This window comes from Osmerus eperlanus, chromosome 2, assembly GCF_963692335.1.
Source record: "Osmerus eperlanus chromosome 2, fOsmEpe2.1, whole genome shotgun sequence".
Classification (NCBI taxonomy): Eukaryota; Metazoa; Chordata; class Actinopteri; order Osmeriformes; family Osmeridae; genus Osmerus; species Osmerus eperlanus.
The window spans coordinates 4,312,979-4,331,600 of record NC_085019.1 but is presented as its reverse complement, the minus strand read 5'-3'; positions in this window follow the sequence as shown (position 1 = coordinate 4,331,600).

Below are 18,622 nucleotides of genomic sequence, written 5' to 3'. Positions count from 1 at the left end.
TTTCACCTTTTTAATTCTTCTTTCTCATTGTTTGAACAAGAAGGCAATTATTGAGAAACATTATTCCGGATCTTCGACCTGCTTAATGGTTATGATTAACCCATCCTATTAATGGCACTTCGTATCGGAAATTTGACTTGATATTCACTGATTGCTCAATCAAGGAGTAATTATACTGACTTGATAAGCATATTGTGGTTGTCAAATTTCCAGTTCTGTCAAATATAAATGGCTATCTTAAATAATAATTGGTAAAAATCCCCCACCTACCATGCTCTAGTACCTAACACCTTCACAAATCCCCTGTCGATATGAATCTCTAGTCAATAATTCATAAACTCAATATTTCTATTTGCAGGAAGGTATGGTGGTCTATGACAGCAGAAATAATAGGCTGGCTTGTGCCATTACAGATTACTCTGGTGAAGACTGATAAGTATAAAACCATTGCTGTGGGGTATTATGAAAACTAAGATAAACCAAGGCCTCTTTGAAATCATCCAAGCATCAACTTCATACTGACTTGAGTCGAGCTTGGCTCTAGGTTTCTTAAGGAATATCAAACCTGAAAGTACACAGCGAGATCACATAGGTAAACACTGGAAGTTTGACATGTAGTACAGTTTGATAGACTCAGCTGGAAAAAAAAAATCATAAAACTAGATTTTACATTTTACAGACGCTCTACTAGCCCAATTCCCTCACCGCTCAGCCACCTGACTCCCTGATATAGATTTTCAAGAAACAGGACAAGGTTCTGATTACATGTCGTACTATTAGATTATTTTCTACTGATATTGGTCCTGGTGTTTGACCATGGCTTGGTATGAGCCTGTATGTCACAAAATGTGTCTTGTTACTCTCCTCCCAGTATGAAAGTGAGACAATTTGAACTGAGAGAATGCAGTAATCTGAATAATTTACGACAAAAAACGATATATACATTTTAGGGAGGGAGGATCTTATGCCACAGACCAAATCCATGTAGACCATAAACAATACATTTGGGGTAAAAGAAGAAGAAAGAAATAAGAAGTATTTTTGTCTTTTAAATCTTTCCCCACAAGCCAGTATCTCTGTCATTCCCTCCACAAAGTTTTGAGATGGAAGCAAACGATTTTCCCCTGGACATGGTGTCGAGAGCATTAATCAGATGTCGACAGAGCGTGACTTCCGCTCAGAGAGCAAAAAGTGGAAAAAGAGGAAACTCAAAGTTTCTCAACTCCTAAGAAATGCAACGTCTAATTGGATATGGGTGATCAAGTACAGAGGATACTGAAACTGCTGTGAAGATAAATAAGATCTCCACAGGCTGAGATCAAAGCTCAAATGGTTGATATAATTACCAGGTCTTGCCCATATAAACCTTTTTGAAAAGGTAGAAAAGCACTGACAGCTACGGGACATGAGATTATCCTGAAGAAAAAGCACGAAAGCCAAAAAGGTTCTCACTTTAGACCTTTGCATAGGGAGAAAATATATCCTCTATTATCGTATATATATATATGAATTTAACAGAATAGTCTTACAGTGCAGTGGCATAGGACAATCTGTCATTCTATTGTTCAAAAACGGAATTTCAGCTTTCAAAGACTAACACATTTTGAAGCATAGGTGTGAAGAATAATCAGTGAGGTTGGGGGATGGATGTGGATGGCTTTAATATGCAGGCCTTCTGCATCTGGAGCTGGGTTGCTTAAGCCGCCCATCTGTGAGCTGATCCATTATGTTATTACCAAGGGGGTAAGTCAAGACCTGTGATGTTTGAGTTGCTCAATCTTGTTCAGCTGAAACCCTCCATTTGAGTTACAAGGAGACGGATGCTGACAGATGGGTCTGATAAGCCGAAGTATCCGGGACCTGCTCATTAATACAAGACCCTGCAAGCAAAGTGAAGCCCCGGTGACAAACACAGAGAGTGAGTGAAAGATCTCTCAAATGAGCACCGAGCAAAGTCAGGTCACAGGGACCGCCAGTCAACACAAGTGTGCAAAAAAAAAAAAAAAGATGAAGGAAGGGGAATGGCTGAGCATACCACATGTTTAAGCAGGATTAAACCGTATTGCTCATTAGGATATAAAAGAGTGAGCAAATCAAAGAGGCTTCACGCATGAGACAGGAGAAAATGAGAAGCGTGCCCACACAGGTCATGTGACTTTTTGTTACAGGAACTTTTGCTTCTGGCGATAATGAGCACGCCTGTCTCCTCTGCGTCTTGGCTTTCTTTTATATTCACCCCAAAACAAAGACTCTTCTGATCATACAGGAGTACAAACGAGAGGAAACGGAGTGCGGAAATCAATTGATCCATTCTTCTGGAAGATAAAAAGCTTTTAAGCTTTAATTATTTCTCCCTCGTAGGCCTCTGAATTTGCTTATCACTCAATTCAGAGGTGAGAGCTCCCCTGCAAACACTTACAATAGATGAAAAGCATTTACTTTCAACCCACTCAAAATGAAAGTATTAAATATAAGGAGATGATAAAGAGTACAGTTCGTCATTGATAAATCATCACAACTCTCCTATTCTTCTATTGATCTACATGCAGTTCAGGTTAGGTTCCCACCTGCCACCAAAAAGTGGGGATTTTTGGACAGCAATAACAGAATACAAAAATCACTTGATGCTCTGTTGAAATTGTTGTTGTTTATATATCATACATATTGCACAGTACTGCACATATTGTAAAGTACATATTGCTTGGGTGTATGTGACAGGTCTATGACCTGAGTACACCTGAAAAATCACATTTTATTGGCAATATCTCAAGCCAACTATTAGGTAGTTTTGAGTCCGTGACAATGGAGTGGTATTCTCAGATGTATTATTGTGATGTGCGAGTACACATCGGAAAATAACTGCAATCAGTAATCTTGTGGGTCCCTGGACAAGCATGGTCATGATTGCTGAGGAACTAGTTTGTTCTTCTATTGTAGCCTTTTGCCAGTGTCCTTTAATCTTAGAAGCAATCACTCCAAGTCTCCAGATGCTGTGGCTGATTGCAACTTTGACAGAGCAGCGATTGGAAGCAATTGTCCCTTTTTACATGTTTGAGAGGATTATTAATTTGCAGTGATTGAAAAGAGCATTTCCAATACTCAGCTTCATCAATTTATTGTGTATGTCTGTAATCATTGTGCATGTCTGTTGCTTGTACGTTCAACAAGCATATGAAAGTCAAACCTGTTTGTGTGAAAGTGAACATCTCTGAGTGCTTCAGAAGGTGTCAATGCAACTGACTCATTACTTCTTGATGATTACCGTAAGAAGTTGTATTCACAAACCCCAAATGGCCAAGCCTTCCATCTCCTCACCTACTATTGGGCTCTAGGGCACACAGAGAGAGAGAGAGAGAGAGAGAGAGAGAGAGAGAGAGAGAGAGAGAGAGAGAGAGAGAGAGAGAGAGAGAGAGAGAGAGAGAGAGAGAGAGAGAGAGTGAGAGAGAGAGAGAGAGAGAATCCAACCCATGTAGATATTAATGCAGTGTCACACTCCTTCACAGTGGCTGCGTTAAGGACACAGGATCATCAGTCTTAAACCCTAGTTTGCAAATTCTACAATGACCCTGAGGCACTTTTAAGAGTTTTCCCCAGTAGCTAATATAATTTATTCAGTCAAAATTGATTAGCATAATTAACAAAATCTCCCATCACAGCAATGTCTGTATGTGTAAAAGAAACATGTTATGATAATAATTATGATCATGGGTTGCAGAATACTTGGGACTTTTTATGGATATTTTTCACATCAAGGTGAACGCCACAACATATCAGGACTGCAAAGGGTTCCTATGAGAAGGTGCACAATCCAGCTCTCCATCTGGCTTGCTTCATTTATAGAACACGCCAACAACGTTCACTTGTTCAATATTGAAACGATTAAAAGCTTGGCCTTTACAGTACATGGTGGGATTTTAGGAAAGTTTTTCACATCAATATTAATTTCGAAAATGGCTTTTTCTAGGCTTCTTACCCACAGGCCCTATGGGACAGCTGACATATGCTCTACAGGAAGTCAAATGTAGAGCAGTGGATAAATTGTCAAGAGGTATTAGGCTCAAAGGCACTCTCTTTTCCCCGGACAGTCCTCGTTGACAGATGTAACAACATCTTGTAAGATACAGATACATGCGTTGCCACTAGAATACGTACTACACTGAATGTGTTAAGACATCCTATCATTGCCTCCCAACACCAATCATTGACCTTGATTATGTCAGACAATTTCCCCCAGAACGAAACACATACAACAGATTTTGAAAATATTTCCATTACCCATGGAAAACACATCAATACTGCTTATAAAAAAGTGTTCAGTGAGACAAATACTACATAGAAACATATGAATGTAAGTCAAAGAAAGAGCCCACAATTTACTTGAACTAATGGTTTTATCTGTATCACAGTGAAAGGGACGCAAGAAACCTTTTGTGCTTTCTAAACTGCCTCCTCACAGCATCACATTCAGTCTCAGTGTTGGTGTTTTTATATATCACAGAAGAAACTCCTGAAGGCAAACATGTTGACATGAAAAATGTTGGATTTTTCACTCAATGCCTTGAGAAAGAAGAGACAGGAGCAAGATTGGCTCACTTTCTGACCAGGGCCACGGTCATGTAGGATCTGGGGTGGAGAGAAATAACTTGATGAGAAAAGCCTTCTTTCTCTGTTGGGTAGTCACCTGTGGAGTGTACTGACAATCCTTTGCTTCGACAGTAATTGCCTTGAAACAAGCCAACCGCTATCAGTGGAATGCGTCCACGTGCCACGGAGGGGATACAGCTACAACAAGCCCAGAAGTCTCTATCTGGCATCTATTGCTTAGACTGCCAGATAACAGTCTGGAGAGTGTGGAGCCTGTTTTACAAGAGTTCTGGGGATAAGCCCATCGAGTGTTTCACTAGGATATCCATGTGCAATGTGCGTTCAGTGAATATCTGAGCGAAATCAATCCCAGGTGGAAATTCTTGACTGTCTCTGTTAGTTTACATGACACTTGAAGACATCACCATGAATGCTGAGTGAGGGCCTAGGCTCACAACAGAATACCAAACAAACAAAATAAAGTAAAGGCCATGATGAAAACATAATTTTATTACATCTATAGTTTTAAATAAACATACTGTAAATAAAGAGGAAATATATAAGATTGATTATTTTACGGTAATAATGCAATTTTAGATAGAGCAAAGTTAAAACTGAGGGAAGAGAATCTAAAGAATATTCCAACACAGACTAATTATAGGGGCAATGTGAAATTATACACTTTCAACCTGATAATTGGATCTCAAAGTTTGAATATAAAGAATATGTAAATGAGCTGTTGGGGGTTGAAATCATGTAGGAGCTTAAACTAGATCTGGGCATTTGGTTTCCTCAAGCTTGAAAAAAGCTATTATGCATAAAGAGTCACCCATTAATCCTCTGTACAGTGTAGTTTCATACACAATTTGAACATGTTTAACAAGGTGTGCTCTCATCAAGCAAAATGCTGAAAGGGTGTTGTAATTTTTTTTGACTGACTGACTGACTGTTCATTTTCTGTCAAGAGAGAGAAAGAGAGAATGGGGGAGAGAGTGAGAAAGGGACTGAGAAAGTGAAGAAAAGAGTTGTGAATGATACTGTAGACAAATGACTGGGCATCCATGCTTTCGCCTGCATCCATATAATCATACTGTGTGAATTTACATCAACATTTGACATTACTCTATTATGAATGTCCACAGGTACATATGGTTTAGAGATTATTCGTTAATGAGAAACACACTTATAGCTAGTCTGACTGTATTACAGGACCCAACACAACCAGCACATTATGGCTGTAAAACATTGACTTTCATTATGTATTTGAGCTGCATCTCCATCTCTTACTCAATAAACATATTTACTGTTAATTACAACTTTGCACATAGTAGATGACCAATTGGTCCATGGTGGAGAAAGGTGCTCAGGGCTTATGGCAGTATAAATTATTAAAATGTCTAAGCATAATTTGGAGGTCTGACACAACATGAATAATAGAACAAACACACAAAAGAAGTTCAAAAATTGATTCATTGAAGGATGACATGAAAACCAACAGAGCAGAAAATTAACGAAGATGAATAACTTCTTTCATTTGCAAATCAGGGGTATTTTTTACCTCTTTAGTTCTGAAGTCAAAAGTAACACAAATGCATTGTGTTTACTGGAACTGATACTTCTGCATGAGGGACAAGTTAGGGAACAGATTCCTTTGTAAGTTGAAGGATATTATATAGGTGTTACTATGACGTTAAAAGTAATTCATATATACTTTATTTGAGGTGTTACTACTTTTCTGGGTGCCTTGACATGATAACATTATAACAATTGACAATGTAGCAAATTCCCTGTCCTGTAGTTATTAAAATTTTCTTTTTGTATTTTGTCAAAAGCCCTAACAATCTGTTACCTGCATTGGGGGGTTTTTGCATTGAAAAGAAAATCTTTTAACAGAAACAATCAGTATAATGAGTTCACAGCTGGTTGAAACTATTGTTTCCAATGAGTTTCCAAAGACAAGAATAGGACTACACTGCAGAGTCTACCTGAGAGGGAGTGATTACTAGAGCTAACAGTCACATCATTTATATGGTTTAAGAAATTAATGAGGAACCTGCTGGAGTGCCTGTATTCTGTCTTTCTTCTCTCATATTATATGTTCCCCATCTTTAACCTGTCCGGGTAAGGTGTGAAGGTGTAGCTGTATGTGATGTTAAGCAATGTTTTGTTTTACTAACTCTAACCTGATTCCTAAGTACTCATTGCCTTCATGAATGTCTTTTTTGTAGGGTGAAAACTGGTGAACGGCACTTCCTTGGTGAAGCCTTTCTAATGAAACAAACGACTGTGGCTCTAATAATATAGCCACAATGGAAGATTCAAATGAATACTTAAATCTATCAAAAACAACATCTACTAACCTGCTTCTCTTGAAATAATGCAAGTTATTTCAACATTGGCCTGTAGGGTCCATTAATGACTATGTGAGTTAGGGTTCGGACATCTACTGTGACAGGGAAATATTGCTTGCTCTTGTTTATGTTTTGCGCAGCAGTAATAAAGATTTCCAGTAAACCACTGCGTAACACAACCTTGTGAAAAAAAAAAGAGTCCTGGGAGTAATGGATTTCTATTTTCCTGTCTATAACTGTCAACCCTCCCTTGACGGGCAATTAAAAAGATAAAACAAAAAGATCAAACGTCAGCAAGGCAATGCAGCATATTCATTTGGCCAGTTAATAAGTCCGATGCCAAATCAATATCACATTGTGGAACACTGTCTACCTCATGTTTTAGAAGACAAGTGATTGTGTTCCTTAATTAAATATCTAAAATGACTAATGCAATGCTAGGGTTACTTCTCAAGCTGTTTGTCTATGCATAGACAAACAAGGTGTTCGCTCATTCTACTGTTCTACTCTAGTTACACTCTACTCTACTCTCGTTACTCTGGTAGAAAAGCCTGCTGACAAAGGTATACATGTGTGTATGTGTAGGTGTACAGCTGGAGAACGTATTAATAGACATTTGACGCCCTCGCCTTTGTTAGGATTGCATGTTTTTGCCTTGGGTTTTGATGATAACTGCATTCCTTGATCAGTAAAGCTTTTCTCATTAATGACTATTGTGTTAGTTATGCTGATTGGTCGTGGTTGGTAACAACAATCAAGTAAAGTCCTATTTGCTTTGTAAGGGACATTTTCTGTATCAAAGAATGTCCAGCTTGCATTGGGATATGGTGCCATTGGTTAGACCGTGTTTGTGTCCTGACCTTTGAAACTGTCATGAAAACCATTTTTGTGGCAGAGACCCTCCAGCACAGAGACCTTAATTTATGCCTGATTTAAACATCTAAATGTAACAGCACAACCCTACTCTCACAGGGTTTTTGCCACAAAATAATCAGGCTACCCAACAAAATGAATCCTGAGGCTTCAGTTGTTTATTTTGTTGCCAATGCAAACTGACTAATGTGCGTGTGCAACTCCTATGAAACACCTCCATCATTACTAGAATTGGTCACATGCCTTAATATGAATCATCAACTTTATCAACGCCAAATCAGTTGTTATACTTTCAGAATATCAAGACTTGATTGAGATTACAAATGAGTTCTATGTGATTGTTTCAGCATTAAACAGGAAGTGTTGAGTTCAAGGGTCAAGTCAAAGGGCTTTTCTTTGGCACATGCATAGTGTCATCATGACAGTGAAATTCTTGTGACCTGGCCCGCAGCATCTACTCAGTAGCATGAAATAATATATGTACGTATGAAGATATAATAAGAATAGAAGCTAAATACATAACAATAAAAAAAAGAATCACAGCAATTTACAGAGTGTAATAATGGGGAATATTGGCAATATGAATTGGCTGTAAGGGGAGCAAGACAGCAATCATTATCACCCTCAGGAAGATTAATGGGTCAGCTATGTGGATGCTCTATGACTTGCAGGCAGGAAACAAAACAAAGCAATAGCACTACACAAACACACCCACACACAACTACCTTTATTGCACTAACTATACTATGAAAAAAGATTATGTCTACTGTATAAAAGATCAAGTTTTCTACAGGTGATGGTCTTCCAGTGCACGTACTGTGAACTGCCTTAGACGTTGGAGTACTGAACTCAGTACCAACATGAATAGGAAGAGATAGGAACTTGATCAAAGCTGGACCCTGACAACAGTTAACAAGGATGTTAGAAGGATCCCCATCTTACATAATGAGGACCCAAAAAAAACCACCTAATTGCTTCAGTCCATGCTGCACTACATTACCATTATATGGGACTTTAATTCAGCTCGGTAACAGTCGACTGAGGTGTAATATCCTCCACTTGTCAGCCTGTCTACGTCAATATCATAATGATGACTATTCACCACATCCCACCCCTTTCCTGGTTGAACACATCAGCAGCACCAGTCCATTTGAATGGGCAGTTTCTGAGATGTCTGATGTACTGTGTGTCTGCACTGTACATTTGTATACTTTTTGACGATCGTGACTGTTGAAAAAAAGATGACCATGATGAAGCCTGATGAGGTTTGTTGAATAGATAAACACGGGACAGAGCTGCCTTACACTGTAATCCTTCTTCGTATCAAACAATGCATTTAGAGCTGTTACTCACAGCACATTTGTACACGGGAGACAATGGATTGAATTTTCAGCTGCTGTTTAATCCGAGGGTGTTAACTAGAGTCAGTATGTTGAGACTGACAATAGACTGGATAAGTACTGCAGAGCATTAAAACAATGTACACAAATATTTGTGGCAGTGGAAAATCAACCCTGTTTAGATTGCCGGTGCCCCATAACAGTGCAACACTGCAACATGGCAGTTTGGCATTGTTCATACCCAATTAATAACCTAACGCAACCAGTTTTGCAGGCAGTGCTTATTGATTCTATGTTATTAAAAATCCCAGTGCTACCATCCAGCTCTCACCGCTGAAGCCTCCAGACTGTTAAACAGAGAGCCCCTACAGTCTGCTCCTTTAATTTGGACCATTTGCTATCGATATTGATTAGTTCTCCTTGATATTCCCTTCAGCGGCATGTCTGTGAAACCCCCTGTAAGGCATTGCTCACCCATATGTCAATTAGACCGGGAGAGCTGCATTCTGTTTCAATGAAAGGAGACGGTTTAGGAAGTTGAACAGTTTGACACCACTGCACAAGATGCTGCAGGAGCTGTTCAGAAGAACGAATTATGTAAAGGATGTGACAATAATACTAACATCTAGACTGAGAGCAAGACAACCTAATGGGGAGTGAAGATATAAATATATGAATTATAATTGCAAATTGAACTGAAGAAGACACCACGTTCAAAAGAAAATTGTGTGGCAGTACCTCTCAGTAGTTTATCACTGAATGCAAAGTCAATTTAGGATTATTCTTGTGATGATGCAATTGAAAAACACAGAGTATAAAGGTTTTAAAGAACATTAATTGCCATGTTTTACTTGTGTCTTTGGTTAGAAGCAGTTCAATTAATTTCTACCAAAGACACTAAATCATGCCTATTCCTATTGAAAGGGTTTTCTCATCATGTTGAGGTAGGTTTAGGCATTTACGATCATACAGTTCCTTTCACCTTCATCTTTTCTTAGGTATGGTAGTCAAGTCATAACTTGGATCTCAACAATTCCATATATTTTTACACTATGGAAAAAGTGTCCTCATGGTCATCCACTCAACAGTCCACTGGAAGGGCCCTAGAACATGACACAGGTGCATCCATCCCCTTGAGTGTGGCACAGAGAGCCAGCATGAACTGGGTCCACATTACCAGCATATGGCTGCACTCTAGTGCCAAATCCAGAAGGCTGTTCTGTGCGATCATCAATAACATTCAACCACACATGTAAACAGCCACCTCCTGGGATTAAAAGAATCCCTGCACTTCTGCCAGAGCCACCACCAGCAGAACACAGCGCAAATACAAGTACCGTCAACATTTACAGTTTACACACAAGAAATGCAAATTTACATTTGAGCATCATGTTATAATGAGCTTCACGCCCTCTGTCATGTCTGATGTTATTTCACATGTAAAGTCTAATCACTGGTAATGGTACAGACATCCGGTTTCATAGTGAGAATCCGTTCTGCTGAAGACTAGAGTCCCCATCAAACCTCTAGACCTTACACTGAGCGCAATCATGATTCCACACGATGATTATTAGCACAGTTTATCCCGATGAGTGATTATGACATGTCAGCGGAGATGATTGCTGCTGATGTTGAGATATTTCTCAACCACCTGCTGTCCCTGATTAGGTTCCACAGGAAGTAACATTTCAAACCAAATCACGGACCTTAACTCTCCCCAGGAATAACTGAGCTGATATAACTCTGACTAAATGATGCTGATGCTGTACTCTCAGGAACATGATCTCCTTGGTACATCTTCTCATAAGTGATCTGCTTTAGTCCTTAAAAAGGTTTAGATCTACGGAGTTTGCCAAAAGTATTGATTGAGCGTAAGTGTTGTTAATGTAATGTTGTAATGTTTCTGCAGCATACAGGTCATACTGTTCTCATTGTTCTTTATGACTGTTATTTACCACGTGAATACAGCAGCCTACCATTTTTTATTGGTGAATAACGGATCCCGACCTAAGGTGTAGAAAGGATTGTGGTGAATTATGATCTTTTTAACATCCCCTTTCATTGTCTCTGTGGATGGAAGGGCCTTCAAGCATGAACATGGCTGATGAATAACATCAAAATGTATGCATAGTGACTAATATATACAGACATGGATATTTGTTCAGTCATGAGCTTCATGTATCAGAAATAGTTATAGTAAAAAAAGACTGTTCAAATGACAGGAAGAGGGCTAACTGAGGTCACAACTGACACAGCTAGGATAAAATGCAGACCACTGATTACTCATGCTTAAAGGCACGCATATCTATTCTCTGATGTACAAAAGGAAAATTCATGGGACAGATGTTTTGAAGTCAGGAGACACCAGGGTAACAAATGTTATGGTTGAAGTGCTTCCTACCTAGGGATTTTTCTGTTCTGTTTTAATGGCTCAAAAATCAAGATGGGTACGGGTGTCTGCTTCATTTTTTTTCACTGAATGTAAAGTAAATGTACTTTACGTGATACATGATAATTGGTTATCATGAAAACAGATGTTAAAAGCGTTGACGTCCTGAGGATGATGTCTTCTGAGGTGGAGATGTGACCATATAAGTCTGGGTATGTTCAATTGTATAATGCACAAGTTGGATAATGTAACACCTCACTAGTCAGTGGAGATAGTAATGATGGTGGGCATGATTGTCTGAAAGCTGACTGCTAGGCCATCGATCCAACTCAAAACATTACTCCTGGTCCGTTTAGCGAGCTACCAATCACATCCCGCCTGATTGATGTGAAGATAATTGAGCTGCCACAAGAGTTTCCATGTTCTCTTTCGCTCCGTTTCAAACTCTGGGAATTTCATTGTATTTTACTTTCACACCATTTGCAGCAAAGGACTCCTGACGTTTATTTATGTCAATATTCTGCCAGACTACTGACAGGGAGACAGGCAGACAGCAGTCTGGACATGATAGACCACTGCCATAGCCAGGCTAATTAATCTCTGGGGATTCCTAGCGCTGCTCTACAGGGTCAGCGAGCAGTTCTGTGCCCCTCCTCTGACGTCAGTGACTTAACGACTCTCTGCCAGTGCAGTTCGGTACAAAATGTATGATGGTAGTTACAGTTAAGTAAAAAAACACCTCAGATGAACTCATATGTTGTATTTTGACAGAATATTTTAAAAGCTGAAAAAGGGGCAAAGCAAATATGGCCCTCATATCACAGGTCATTCTCTTCAGACCATGAAGGTTTGAAATAGAGTAATTATGCAGAATCTTAATGAGAGATTCTGAATCCAATTGTTTGTTTTGTTTCTATCATAGAAGGGTTGGACTAACATCAGGTCATTGAAATGCAACTGGCAAAAAAAGGGCAATTTTTGTTCTCAGCTTTGTTGTTTTCCGAAGGCACTTAATCGCAATCTGCCTTCTTCACACAACAAGCATACACCAAGGAGCAAAGGGTGACAATTAATCATAACGCAAACACAATGGCAACATGGAGGACAGGTGCAGGATTCTGGAAGATTCAATCAAGGAAATCATATTTCTTATTTTTCAACCCATCACCTTAACCAACAATGTCAAAATATGTGTCACAATCGTCAAAAGGAAAATAAGACCCCTGCATTTATTTACATAAATATAAAACCTCGCAGCAAAGAAAGACAGAAAATGACTCTTCACAAATTGACAGGAACATCTCTCCCCAGCTTGAATTAACATTATGAGGTCCTGCTAAAATGATCATGAAAATGGGTTTTCTCCTTGGTCCTGGTGTTGCCACTCTAAAGACCACATTAGGGCATGGCAGCCGCCCCATTGAGTCTCTCCATCTGTGAATGGCCCAGCAGCAGGTTAGTGCAGCCCACACTGAGGAGAATGAAGCCAGGGTGTTAATAATTAAGGAAGCTCTGCTTCCCCATCTCTGCATTGTCCTCTCTCTTGATAGCCATAAGCCGGTTGATTATCCTTTTCACTGTCGACTCTGCAAGATAATCATCTGCTGCCCGCTGATACAGTGCCCATCACATAAATGCTTGCATTCAAACTAACTGCATCATTGCTCTTGGGAAATGGAAGCTCCGTCAGAAAACTTGGCCATGCACTGTGATAGTCACAGATTATGTTAACACACCAAAGTCTACTTTTTGAAAGTAGAAGGATATGGTTTTCGAGAGTTAGGTAGTAGTCTTTGAGCATGACATGCTCCTCCAATGTGATCATTTGTATGATGGCCTAGCTCTTTTTGGCAATCACACATTTCAAATAAGGCTTCCAAGCTACACTCTTAAAAGGCATGGCAGGACTGTATGAGACATGTGTAGAATGGCTATTGTGTCAGAAAGGTTAATGACAAAGACGACGTAACTCATTGAGTCACTGGTGACAAGTGAAATACCTTTTATCCACGATACTTTTACAAGATAGTACAGAATAAGCTAGAGAACCTGATTGCAGATCACTTTGCAGAGTGAAGTGAGCCAATTTGATTGACGTACCTTCAGCTTGTGAAATGAACTCAGATTCTAATCTAAGTGCAGCTTTGTAGACTGTCTCCAACTTCAATGCCATTTTCACTCTAGTGGAAGAGATTTAATGTAAAGTCAATTGAACTTAATAAGCAATGGACCAGAAGGATGGACTGATACACCAAAGTTTAATCTAAATTATCCTCCTATAGTTACAGTCATTTAGCCATTAACTTTAGATTACGTTTAGTCGGAGAGTAGAAAAATTGGAAATTGTGAATACACATGCGCAATGAATATATATGGTTTGCTTCCAGTGCATTGGAAATTTCTTTACAATGTTGGGAAGCAATTACCTAATAGCATTAATTTCTCATGTTTTTTTCAGTCCTGGAGGGCAGATTATTGGCATGGGAAGGCAGCTAGTCCTCGTAAAGTAAATTCCCAGGCTAGTTTTACCTGAGCATGATGAAGCCTTGAGGGGGACCCTGTTATTCTTTATACACTCCTTTAAACAGAATATCTGAGGTCTCCTACCAGACGAAACAGGCCCCAGTAAAAGACTTGTGCTTAGTGGAGGCAGGGAAGATTTTGACATTTGTCTCCTGTGTTTTCACATTTCAACACGGATCAATGTCCAACGAGCATCAATTCCACATGAGTTAGAGCCAAAATCAAACACAACCATGGGGATATTACTGTCTTCTGCCTGGATTGGTACAACATTGGACAACACAGACCTGAACACAAGCTAACAATATGGTTTTAATATTGAACTCGTATTCCCAACAAGTGGAAGTGTAGCTCTGTATACATACTGGCAATGTATTTTATTGTGGTACTTTCCCCCGTTTTTAACAGCTATAGTGAGAGTAGGATAGATATTATTGTGTGTTCTAACCCACAATCCCATATTTATACTTTCTCAATTCACACTCAAACGAACTTTGAGAGCTCCTTTGGGACCCAGGACATCTGAGAGTTGACTTTTATGTCTCCACATATAATGTGAAGTTATGTGAGTTTGCTCAATGCAATTAACTAAATAAATCAAATGCGAACATCTCTTTATATATTTATAAGCATTTAATAACACCATTACTCTTTCTGACATAACATTTATTGGTTGTGTATATCCTTTCTGCAGCACGTAACAAAGTTAGATTAAAATATCAGACGAAATCACTGTGGTTTGCAATTTGAAGTTAGAAGAAAACAATTATTGCAGCTCCCAAGGCCACACCATAACACATCGGGACTTAAAAATCTGTTTAATGCATTACACATAATGTACGAGAGGGTATACTAGCAACAGAGCACAGTGGGAACCTCTGTATAAGATCATGTGCTCTGAGAGTGATTTTTTAGAAACCGCTTTTCATGAAAAGCAAATGGACCATAGTTGACACCAGATCGTATAAAAGCAGTTTGGACCTTGCTCTCAATCCAAATATATCCCAACTACTTGTATTCAAACTCCCCCACTGTAGAAGTCAATATCGCTTCCGGCCACAGTTTCAAGTGCTGTTGCAGGGGGAAAATGTGTCAAATGGCAGTTAAGGACAAATACAGGGTATTAACACCCAGGTTTTTCGTATCTTCCATGCTGGCTCACGACTCTTTGAACTGTATGGCACACGAGTGTAATTTATCACCCCCTGCCAATCTGAGTACTGTGTAAAGCTCATTCAACATAGGTTCACAGCAAATTTTGAAGATACATTTTTTGAAGGAGGTTTTTCAGGATTCAAAGCAAATTCAGTTACGTAGTGTACTATAAAGCTTGTACTTTGTGGTTAAGACAGCAAATTCATTAGTGATGCTTGCAGCAGTTCATCAGCTCTTAGAGACAGAAAGCTCCAGAAATACACAGAATAGGCGGAGTTCAAGGAGCATAAATTGGGCAATATGCCTGTTCAGCAGCTAAATATACAAATTAAATGGTGTGTACAGGCCCACTTTCCAGAAGAGCGCAAGTGGTGCAGAGTGTAGAGTCCTGCTGATTCAAAGCCCAAGCTCGATGAACACTGACACAGAATCATGTCTCCAACCTGGTCGCAGGTGTACACTCCAGGCCACCTTTAACTCAGTGGTTCTGACAAATAGTGATCAAAGGCACTTTGGCTCAGAGAGATGTATCACAGACCTCATGCAAGATTGCCTCTTAAGGATGGAATCCACACAGCAGGAATTCCCATCCTAAAAGCTCACCTAGTGTGAAAATTGTTTAAAACTGTTGTTGAAAAATAGAGATGCAAATGGTGAAGGCTCATTCATGGCCATGAATTCAGTACTCAGGTTATTATCTCAGCAAAAGCGATGAACATCCAAATTGCCTTTCAAATATCTACTACAGGCTACATTCACAATATGTATGTACACTGTTCACCTCTTACCTTTCCAGTATGGTTGATTCTGAGTGAGAAATTATGGAGCCTGAAATAAAATAGCTAGGCGATAAACATTTGTCGTGAGTAGCCTGATGTAATTAGTAGCAACTGACATCAGCAATCTAATATGGTTATAAAATGGTTATAAAAATAACCACAGGAAGAAAACAGTTGACGGATGTTTCCATCATAGAATTTTACTCTTGAATAAACAGTATTGACTGACTCCAGAAGCAGGAAGGGGGAATAATTTCAATCAAATACGAGAAAATTCACTGTTGGGGTTGAGTGGTCTGTGTAATTTGCCTCTTTAGATGCTTTGGTTGGGTTCTGAGCTTGATCCATAGTCTTGGCCTTTTACCCCCCAAAGACATTTATCTAATCTGGAGTTTTGCCAGAAATCTATTTTATTTTAAAGCACAGTTTACTGCAGTTCATGTACAGTGCATTGACACAAACAAGGAGCTCTACTTCAGATGTAAAGTTCCGACTTTTTTCATTGCAAAGCTTGCTGATAAAATTTGACTTGTCAATGATTGCATCCTCTGATTGACAAAATCCAAATCACTCAACAAGTAGATAGTAAATGACTATAACTGTACTAGTGTGTTTCCTAAAAACATTTAGAATTGTTAATCATTATATCAGCAACATTTTACATTTATTAAATGTACCCAACATTTCGCGTTTTCTAAATGTCATAATTTCTTTGGTTTCACAGGACAGTGCTACAGAGATATGTGGAAGTCTCTTTACAAGTATAGTCTGGGGAAGTCTGGTCTTCCAAACCTACATAATTGTGTAAAGGTGAAAATTGAGGTGTCTGTTCTCTAAGCAGGTAATTTCTCAATCGTAACACAATTAATGGAAATCATTAGGGCTAATGGAATAGCAAAGCTCCTGTCTGCTTCAGGAAAGTTTCCTCACATTAGGGACACTTCACTTGCTTAGATACATGACTGTGCTGGGTTCCTGTTAATGCAGATTCATATGTCCACATGCGAGCAGACTTATGCTTTACTCCCCATTCCAGCATGAGCAATGGATTATTGTATTCAATCAAAAAATTGACAAACCGGTTGCTTCGTCAAGAATAAAGACAGTTGATTTTCCAACCACCTTTCTCAGCAAGGAAAATCCAGAAATTGACCAATACCCTTTCAACATTCTTTATTCCACCCACAATGCGGTGAGATTTACGATAAACATAATTGTATGGATCTTGCTTAGTGAAGGTTGAGTCCAGTCCACTAATTAGAAATGTTGGAACGGGTAAATTCCAATATTGGGTTGCCCTGGGCGGCCATTAATGTCAAGCCCTGGATAAGCATTTGTGAAGGTCGTCCTCCTCAATCAGCTCTTGCTGGTTATCATGTCAGTCCAGAAATCAGGCCTCAAGAGGCTGTCAGGAGCAATGGACTTCTTAACCCATTTTTTCATTTCTATTCATTCGAATTTGTGAACACAGATTAAAAAAATCAGTCAATATGAGCAACATGGAAGGGAAAAACATATAGAATATAGCTCAGTGGTACAACATTTAGACTGCAGGTCTATTTACTGCAATTCAAATCCTCCTCTGTGTGTTGCTTTAGATAAAAGTCTCTGCTAAGTGAACAATTATACACTACAGCCATAAATGTATAACATGAAAACACTGGCAACTGGATCCCAATTCCATTCTGAATGACGTGTACCTCAATACTCATGTTATTAAGTATGTTATTATAGTGTTATTAAGTATGTTATTATAGTGTTACTAAGTTGATACTGAGACACGTCCACTTTACTAATATCCTTCAGTATATGAAACATTGTCCTGGTGAACAAAATGTAATCCATTGATGCAGAAACACAACCTTTTTTCATTTTGTTCAGTCACAGCAACATGGCTTTCCCTGTTCCCTGTGAAGATATAAAAGAAAGGGAATTCATAGGCACTTGCCATAGTTGCTATTCCAAATAAGTCAATGCCTGCTCATTACTAATTCTGTTTAACATGTTTACACATAACATTGTTTTGCAGCTGCAGTGTTACATGTACTGTAACTGCCTTGAAATTGAACTACATTTGAAAGTGAGATGAGCGAGACGCGTGTATTATAGTGTACTATAAAATATGTGGCTTGTAGAAACAACGTTTTAAATATAAGTTCTAAACATTTAAGTTTCTAAACCTGTTAAGAGGATTATTGTGGATTCACTGTGTATTAATTTGAGGGTGAGGGAGCAATCCAGCAATTAGGTAAAGCTTATGACTGATAAGCTCAGATCAGTGGCTAGAGCAAAGGCATGGACCTCTCCAATCAGGAATTAACCAACTTTCAACAGACCTCAACTTTCTCCTTTCAGAGTCTTTACTGTAATCTTCAGACATAATTAATGTGTATGAAGAATATAGACCATAATGTGATATCAATGAACAAATCCCCACATTTTCACTTCTCCCTTTTCTCCAATGATGAATGAAATGTACACCATTGAACACATAATTTCACGCCAACACAGTTGGTGTGAAGAAATCAGTGAATGAGTAAGTCTGCTTTTTCACAAATGCAGCATACAAACTATTTTAAGCACACATCATCTGACACATCATATGGTAACACTTTATAATAAGTCAAC